An 8,718-nucleotide genomic window follows, 5' to 3' on the forward strand; every position below is an offset into this window, starting at 1 on the left:
GTACACTTGCAGCCGTTTCTGTATTACCTTTAGTAAAACTTTACTCACATGGAATATCAAAGAGATAGTGCCATGATTTCCGCATTCCATTGGGTCACCTCTCTTTGGAATGGACACAAATACAGATCTCTTCCAATCAGTCAGCTAGATAGCTGTCTTGCACTTTCTTGGCAGAGATAAGTGAGTGCCTCCTGTGCTGCCTCACTTTCTTGAAAGATTTCAATTTTTATTCCATCAATTCCTGGTGCCTTGGTCTTTGCCAATTCCTTCAACGCACCTTGGACTTTCTCCTTTAGTATCATTGGCTCTTGATCATATGCTACCCCTTGAAATGGTTGAACATTAACCATTTCTTTTTGGTACAGTGACTCTGTGTATTCTTCCAACTTCTTTTGATGCTCTCTGCATCATTGAATAATTTTCCCAGAGAATCTTTCAATAACGAAAGCCAAGGCTTGGATTTTTACTTCAGTTCCCCCAGCTTGAGAAATGCTGATCATTTTCTTCCTTTTTGGTTTTCTGATTCCAGATCTTTACACATTTTGTTGTAATATTGGGCTTTATCTTCTTGAACTGATCTTTGAAATTTTCTGTTTAGCTCTTGTATCTCCTCATTTCTTCAATTTGCTTTAGTATCTCGATGCTGGAGAGCAAGTTTCAGTGTCTCTTCTGACATCCATTTTGACCTTTTCCTTCTTTCTTGTCTTCTTAATGACTTTTTGCTTTCTTTATGCATGATGTTCTTGATGTCATCCCACAACTCTTCTGGTCTACTCTCTTTAGTGTTTAATGTATCAAATCTGTTCTTCAGATGATCTCTAAATTCAGGCGGGATATATTCAGGGTCATTTTTGGCTCTCGTGGACTTGTTTTCATTTTCTTCAGCTTCAGTTTGAATTTGCAAATGAGTAATTGATGGTCTGTTCCACAGTCTACCCCTGGCTTTGTTTTTATTGATGATATGGGGCTTTTACATCATTTGTTTCTGCAGATGTAGTCAATTTGATTATGTGTCATTACCTCTTATGCTGTCTAAAGAAAGTATTTGAAATGAACAAATCACTGATTTTGCAGAATCCTATCCTGCATTCTCCAACATAATTTCTATTACTAAGGCCATATTTTCCAACTACAGATCCTTCCTCTTTACTCCCAACCTTTGCATTCCAATCACGAGTAATGATCAATACATCTTGATCGCATGTTTGATCAATTTCAGATTGAAGTATGTAGAGTTCTTCTATTTCATCCTCACTGGTTTTAGTGGTTGGTGCATAAATTTGAATAATAATGGTATTAACCGGGCTTCCTTGTAGGTGCATGGATATTATCCTATCACGGACAGCATTTTACTTCATAACTGATCTGGATATGTTCTTTTTGACAGTGAATGCAATGCCATTTCTCTTCAATTTGTTGTTTCCAATATAGTAAACTATGTGGTCATCAAACTCAAGATGGCCAGAACCAGACCATTTCAGCTCACTAATGCCTAAGATATTGATGTTTATGCATTCCATTTCATTTTTGACAATTTCCAATTTTCCTAGATTCATACTTCGTACAGTCCATGTTCCAATTTTCAATGGATGTTACAGCTTTTTGTCTTCATTTTGCGTTATGCCCCATCTGCAAATGAAGGTCCTTTTCTCTTATGGGCTTTACTCCTTTTGCGTCATCACGTTCAACTCTACGTTGAGGAGGCTGTTCTTCCCCTGTCGCATTCTGAGTACCTTGCAACCTGAAGGGCTCATTTTCTGGCACTATTATCTGACAGTGTTTCTCTGCTATTCATAAGGTTTTCAGTGAATAAATATTCGGAAGTAGTTTGTCACTCTCTCTTCCTAGTCTGTCTTTATCTGGAAGCTCATCTGAAACCTGTCCACCATGGATAGCTGCTGGTATTTAAAATACCAGTGGCATAGCTTTCAGAATCACAGCAATTCACAAGCCACCACAGTATGACAAACTGACGGATGAGTGGTGGTTTTAGGGGCTAATCCCTCTGAAATGGGCTGTCTATTGCTTCTTCCTGGTCTCTTCTTAGTTTGGAATTTCCACTGAAACTGTCCACCAGAGGTGATCCTGTTAGTATTTGAAACACCACTGGCATAGCTTCCATCTCAGTGCAACAAGCAAGTCACCACAGTATGAAAAACTGACAGATGTGTGAGGCAGCCTATCCTAGTAAGACCTAAGAATTTTTTTATTTTTTTAAAATTGAGTTAAAGTTTGGAAAATGTGTGGTGGTTATGTGCCAGGGAGTTAGTTGTGACTCATAGTGACTCTGCATAGTGTTTATGAGACTGTAAAATATTTATGGAAGCAGAAAACCTCGTTTTCATCCATGGAGTAGTGGCAGATTCAAACTACTAAACATCTGGTTAACAACCCAACTTGTATTCTTGTTGTTGTTGTTGAGTGCCTTCAAGTCAGTTCTGACTCATAGCAACCTTGTATAGACCTTCTAAGTAGGGGGCGAGTGACCTTGAACTGTCTTTCAGGTTTAAATGGACCTTGCAGTCCACATTAACCCACAGGAACCACATTAGGATTCTACTATGTTGATGGCCAGTTCAGTGCTCTCTCTCCGGGGACGGGCGCTGACCGGCAGCCGTCTGTTTACGCGTGCTCGCCTCTGGGGTGACCCGGTGAGAGAAACCCTCTGCCATAGGCTGTCTAGGGTGGGAGCGGGGACGGGGGCGGTTGGCAACCTGGCGTCATCAGTGTCGTCCGAGCCTGCGCGCTCTTGTCTCGCGCTCCGTCGCCGCCCCTGGTACCAGGGCGCGAACCCTGGCCCTCTTGGTTCTGTCAACCACGTTGGGAGTTCTGGTGTGGCACTGTGGGTTAATGTGTCAGACTGCAAAGCCGTTTGAACTGCAAGGTCGGCCATTCAAGCTCACCAGCTGCTCCTCGGAAACCCTATACAGGGTCGCTATGGGTCGGAACTGACTAGATGGTGCTTCACAACAACAAAGAGAGCATAATTCTTCCATCCCCTCGTCTTTATTCTGGTCATTAAAGGAGTTCTAACAAATGGATTGTGAAGAAGCCTGTTTAGCAGCCATATCAACAAAAGAATTTCCTTTTACTCTACATGAGGGACTGTTTGTAATTTGATTTGTGTGATTTTTGACAACTGTAATCTCAATTTATAAGACAACAAAACAAGGGAACTCTGAATAGTTTAAAATTTGGAAAGGTGCTCACCCAGTTGTATTCTTTCATCATACTTATTCAATCTATATGCTGAGCAAGTAATCCGAGAGCTGGATTATATGAAGAAAACTGTGGCATCAGAATTGGAGGAAGACTCATTAACAACCTGGGATATGCAGATGATACAACCGTGCTTTCTGAAAGTGAAGAGGACTTAAAATACTGATGAACATCAACGACCACAACCTTCAATGTAAAGAAACCAAAAATCCTCATTATTGAACCAATAAGCAACATCCATATAATGGAGGAATGATTAAAGTTGTCAAATACTTCATTTTGCTCACATCAACCATCAGCACTCATGGAATTGTTACACAACATATTGCATTAGGCACATCAGCAGCATAGGGCTCTTTAAAATGTTCAAGAACAGAGTTGTCAGTTTGAGGACTAAGGTGTACCTGACCCAAACCATGATATTTTCAATAACCTCATATGAATGCAAAAATTGGACATTGAATAAGGAAAACCTAAGAAGAATTTGAGTTATGATGTTGGAGGAGAATATTGAAAGTACCATGGACTACCAAAAGAACAAACAAATCTGTGTTGGAAAAAATACAGCCAGAATGCTCCTTGGAAGTCAGTATGGTCAGACTTCATCTCTTATATTTTGAACATATTATCATAAAGGTTCTGTCCCTTGAGAAGGATATCATGTTTGGTAAAGTGGAGGGACTGAGAAAAACAGGATGACCACAAAAAGATGAATTAGCACAGAGACAGCAGCAATAGGATAAAACATGGCAATGGTTGAGAGGTTGGTACAGGTGCAGGCAGCATTTCATTCTGCTGTGCATCAGTTGCTGTGAGTTGGTACCTATTTAATGGCACCTGGTGTGGCGCTGTGGGTTAATGTGCCAGACTGCAAAGTCATTTGAACTGCAAGGTTGGTGGTTCAAGCTCACCAGATGCTCCTCAGAAGCCTTATACAGGGTCACTATGGGTCGGAACTGACTCAATGACACTTAACAACACAAGCATCAACAATCTCAAAAAAAAAAGCAAGATAAACTCTGTTGTTGTTGTTAATTTGCCATTGATTCAGTTGAGACTCATAGCGGCCTTGTACTGGGTTTCTGAGGAGCAGCTGCTGGGTTTGAACCACTGACTATGCAGTTCAAACTGACCTTGTGAAATTCAGAAATCAAGGGACTAGTTTCAATTTTGTTTCCTAAAAATGCTAGGAAGCCCTTTTGTTTTAGCCTGGAATCTCCTAAGAAACAAAACCAGCAAAGCTTATCTCTGTCTTTATTTCCAACTATATTTTTATCTCTATCTCCCTATGAGGGGCCTTCAAAGAAGTTTGTGGAGAATTTTAATTATCTTTTAATTTGATATGTCAACAAACTATTAGAAGCAATCTTCATGTGCAGGTGTATGGAAATAAAAATTTCGCAGCAATGGCTCATTAGTTACAGGGTTGGCAAGTCCCAAGTAAATGGGTAAGCCATTTATACCAATTTACATTATCATTATTGTTAAGTGCCATTGAGTCAATAGTGACTCATAGCAACCATATGAACAACAGAAGGAAATACTCCATGGCCCTGCAGCAACCTAACACTTGTTGCTATGTTTGAGTCCATTGCTGCCGCCACCGAGCCAATCCATCTTGTTGGGGGTCTTCCTCTTTTTTCTCAGAACTTCTACTTTACCAAACATCATATCCTTCTCCAGTGACTAGTCCCTCCAGACAATATGTCTGAAGTATGAGAGACAAAGTCTGGCCATCCTGGCCTCCAAGGAGCACTCTGGCTATACTTCTTCCAACACAGATCTATTTGTTCTTTTGGCAGTCCATGGTACTTTAAACATTCTCCTCCAACACCATAATTCAAATGCATCAATTATTCTATGGTCTTCCTTATTCACTGTCCAACTTTCACATGGATATGAAGTTATTGAAACTATCATGGCTTGGATCAGGCTCACCTTAGACCTCAAACTAACACCTTTGCTCTTGAGAACATTTTAAAGAGGTCTTGTGCTGCAGACTTGCCTTATGCAATATCTCATCCGATTTCTTGACAGCTGCTTTCATGAATTTTGATGGTAGATACAAGCAAAATGAAGTGTTTGACAACTTCAATTTTTTCTATTTTTATATATTTATATGGATATTGTTTTATTGGCTCAGTGGTGAGGAATTTTGTTTCCTTCACATTGAAGGGCAATCCATACTTAAGTCTGTGTTCTTTGATCTTCATCAGTTAGTATTTTAAGTGTTGTTCTCATTCAGCAAGCAAGGTTATATCATCTGCATATTACAAGTTGTTAATGAGTCTTCCTCTAATCTTGATGGCATGTTTTTCTTCATATAGTCCACATTCTCAAATTATTTGCTCAGCATACAGATTGAATAAGCATGGTGAAAGAATGCAACCTTGTCACAACTTTCCTAATTTTAAACCATTCTGTGTTCCCTTGTTCAATTCAAACAATTGTTTCTTAAATTATAAACAGGTTCCTCATGAGTACAAGTAAGTGTTTGGCATACTCATTCTTTGTAATGTTGTCCATAGCTTGTCTTGATCCACACAGTAAAAAGCTTTTGTGTTGTCAAAACAATACAGGTAGACATTTTTTGGTATTTTCTTCTTTCTGCCATGTTCAAGCATAGGCAGTGATAGCCCTCATTCCACATACTCTTCTGAATCTGGCTTGAACCTCTGTAAGTTCTCTGTCATTGTCCAGTTATAGCTTTTTCAATTATCTTTAGCAAAGTTTTACTTGCCATTTGATATTAATAATATTATCCAATGATTTCTGCATTCTGCATTCTGTAGTGTCACCTCTATGGGCACAAATATGAATTTTTTCCAGTCAGTTGGCCAGGTAGATGTTATTCAAATTCCTTGACATACATAAGTGAGTGCCTCCAGTGTCACATCAGTTTGTTGAAAGATCTGTTTGTACTTCACCAATTGCCTCTTGGTCTATGTAGAGACTCCTCATGAGCATGATTAAGTGGTTTGGAATATTCATACTTCACAACGTTGTCCATAGTTTCTCATGATCCACACAATTGAAAACCTTTGCATAGTCAAATTGAACATCTTTCTGGCATTCTCTGCTTTAAGTCAAGATCCATCTGATGTCAATAATTATATCCCTCTTTCCACATCCTCTTCTGAAACCAGCTTGAACCTCTAGAAGTTCTCTATCAATGTATGTTTGCAGCCATTTTTATATTACCTTTAGGAAAATTTTACTTGCATTAGATATCAATGATATTGTCCAATTATTTCCACATTCTGTTGGGTCACCTATCTTTGGAATGGGCACTAATATGGGTCTCTTCCTATCAGTTGGCCAGGTAGTTGTCTTCCAAATTTATTGACATAGATAAGTGAATGCCTACAGTGCACTCACTTTGTTGAAAGATTTCAATTTTAATTCCATCCATTCAAGGTGCCTTTGTCTTTGCTAATGACTTAGCAAAGACACCTCAGAGTTATTCCTTCAGAATCACTGGCCCTTGATCATGCCTCTTGAAATAGTTGAGTATCAACCATTTCTTGTTGTCAGAGTAACTCTTTGTATTTTTTCCATTTTCCTTTGATGCATCATTCAATATTTTGCCCATAGAATTTTTGAAAAATAATCCCAGACTTGATTTTCTTTTCCAGTTCTGTCAGCTTGAGAATTGTTGAGTTTGTGCTTCCCTTTTGGTTTTATAACTCCTGTTTTTTACATATTTCATTTTAATATATGATTTTGTCTTCTTGAGCTACCCTTTACATTTTTCTATTCAGCTCTTTTACACCACCACCCCCATTTCTTCCATTTTTATTATCATCGGTATGCTGGAGAGCAAGGTTCAGAATCTCTTCTCAAATTTACATGCTACTGTTGTTGTTAAGTGCCATTGAGTATGTTCCTACTATAGGGCTCCTGGGTTTGAACTACCAACAACAGGTTTCTGGCTCATAGGCAGTGGAAATTGAATAACTCTTGATCATCACATAAGGTAAAAGCCTACTGGTTCATTGGCTACAGAGGTGAATGAAGCCCAAGTTTGGCAGGCAATATGGCAGGCTGCTGGTTCATGTTCCAAGAACCAAAGTTCAGATAATGAGAGTTGAATGCAGAATCCAAAGTGATCAAAAAACTAGAGGGTTTTGTCAGAACCTGCATACATATTGTTTTTGTTATGTGTCATGGAGTCAATTCTGACTTATAGCAACCCTGTACAGTGTTTCCAAGGCTGTAAATCTTTACAGGAGAAGAAAGCGGCATCTTTTTCCCACAGAAAAACTGGTAGTTTTGAACTGCTCACCCTGAGGTTAGTGTGAGAAACATGGTTGGTACCCTGATCACTACCCTCGGGCCCTCTTAGGTCTAGGTTGCTGAAGGGTTATCACAAGTATTTACTGAAAAACATGCAAAGAAACCAATCTGTACTCATTTTAATAACAGAGAGATAGGCCTGTTTATTAGATTTTGCAAAATCGGGCACCTGGCCCAGCAGACTTGAACAGACGCACCATGTGGCCATTTGACAAAGACTTTATTCTCCTAGCTCGGAAAAAGCCCCTCGTCCATTTCCCCTTTACTGGGGAAATTTTGGAATTTACAATCTTTCTAAAATGGCAGATGGGGTAGACATGCAGTGAGGAGCTCTGTCACCAACAATATAGAATACCGGACCAAGTAGGCTCAGGGCATGGTGCTACAACTCTGAAGCACATATAAAGGAATATTTAGAAGACTGGAAGGCTTACAGCTAGTAGAATTTGTAGCAGAATCAAGAAATCCATTGCTTTCTAGTTCAAGATGCTAAGCTATTCCCGGAGCCGCTATCTTGGGAGAGACCAAGTGGGGGAAGGATCAAAACAATGCCTGACAGAACGATGGAGATACAACTGTGGACATGCTTTTTTTAGTATCTGTTCATTGGTCTCTTGCTGTCTGTGCACCTCCATTCTGGTGACTAGAGGGGATGCCTGAACAAATGAACACCACACCCTAACCCCTGGAGGGTTCTACTACGCATGCATACATAGCTCCTCGAAATATAAAGTGACAGTTTCCGTTTAAAACCAAGTGGCCATCACTCATCTGTCAGTTTGTCTTACTGTGGTGGCTTGTGAGTTGCTGTGATTCTGAAAGCTATACCACTTTTATTTTAAATTCCAGCAGGGTCACCCATGGTGGACAGGTTTCAGATGAGCTTCCAGACAAAGACAGACAGGAAGAAAGAGTGACGAACTACTTCTGAATATTTGCTCACTGAAAACCTTATAAATAGCAGAGAAACACCATCAGATACAGTGCCAAAAAATGAGCCCCGCAGTTTGGAAAGCACTCAAAATGCAACTGGAGAAGAAATGTCTCCTCAAAGTAGAGTTGGCTGTGATAATGAGAATGGAGTAAAGCCCATGGGAGAAAAGTCCATGGGACCTTCATTTGATGATGGGACACAACTCAAAATGAAGAGAAACAGCTGTAAACATCCATTGAAAATCGGAACATGGAATGTACAAAGTATGA

At 39.7% G+C, this 8,718-nt stretch overlaps 1 pseudogene; it reads left to right on the forward strand.

The window, feature by feature from the left end:
* Positions 1 to 2,567: 2,567 nt before the first annotated feature.
* The window catches only part of LOC102811895, a 97,451-nt pseudogene continuing 91,300 nt past the window's right edge, over positions 2,568 to 8,718 (forward strand).

Source organism: Chrysochloris asiatica, unplaced genomic scaffold, assembly GCF_000296735.1.
Source record: "Chrysochloris asiatica unplaced genomic scaffold, ChrAsi1.0 scaffold00063, whole genome shotgun sequence".
NCBI lineage: Eukaryota > Metazoa > Chordata > Mammalia > Afrosoricida > Chrysochloridae > Chrysochloris > Chrysochloris asiatica.